The sequence below is a fragment of the Elaeis guineensis genome, chromosome 6 (assembly GCF_000442705.2).
Source record: "Elaeis guineensis isolate ETL-2024a chromosome 6, EG11, whole genome shotgun sequence".
Lineage (NCBI taxonomy): Eukaryota > Viridiplantae > Streptophyta > Magnoliopsida > Arecales > Arecaceae > Elaeis > Elaeis guineensis.
Window position 1 is genome coordinate 38,128,043 of NC_025998.2, and position 245 is coordinate 38,128,287.

Sequence of the window (245 nt, forward strand, 5' to 3'; positions counted from 1 at the left end):
CACTTAAAACTAATCCTTATCACAAAAATTATCAAAAAAAAAAGTCACTTAAGACTCCCTAAATAGAAGGAGTCTTCGCATCCCTTCGTGCATCCAAAAAAACTATCATGCGCATAGTAATGTTTCAAGAAATTTTTTCATGCATAATTTGGTAGGTTTTTTATACTTCAAAAGATGTACTAGGTGGCTCAACATCTGATCTACTTGTCATAAAAAATAGAAGTCCAAAACAAAAGGATTATTAG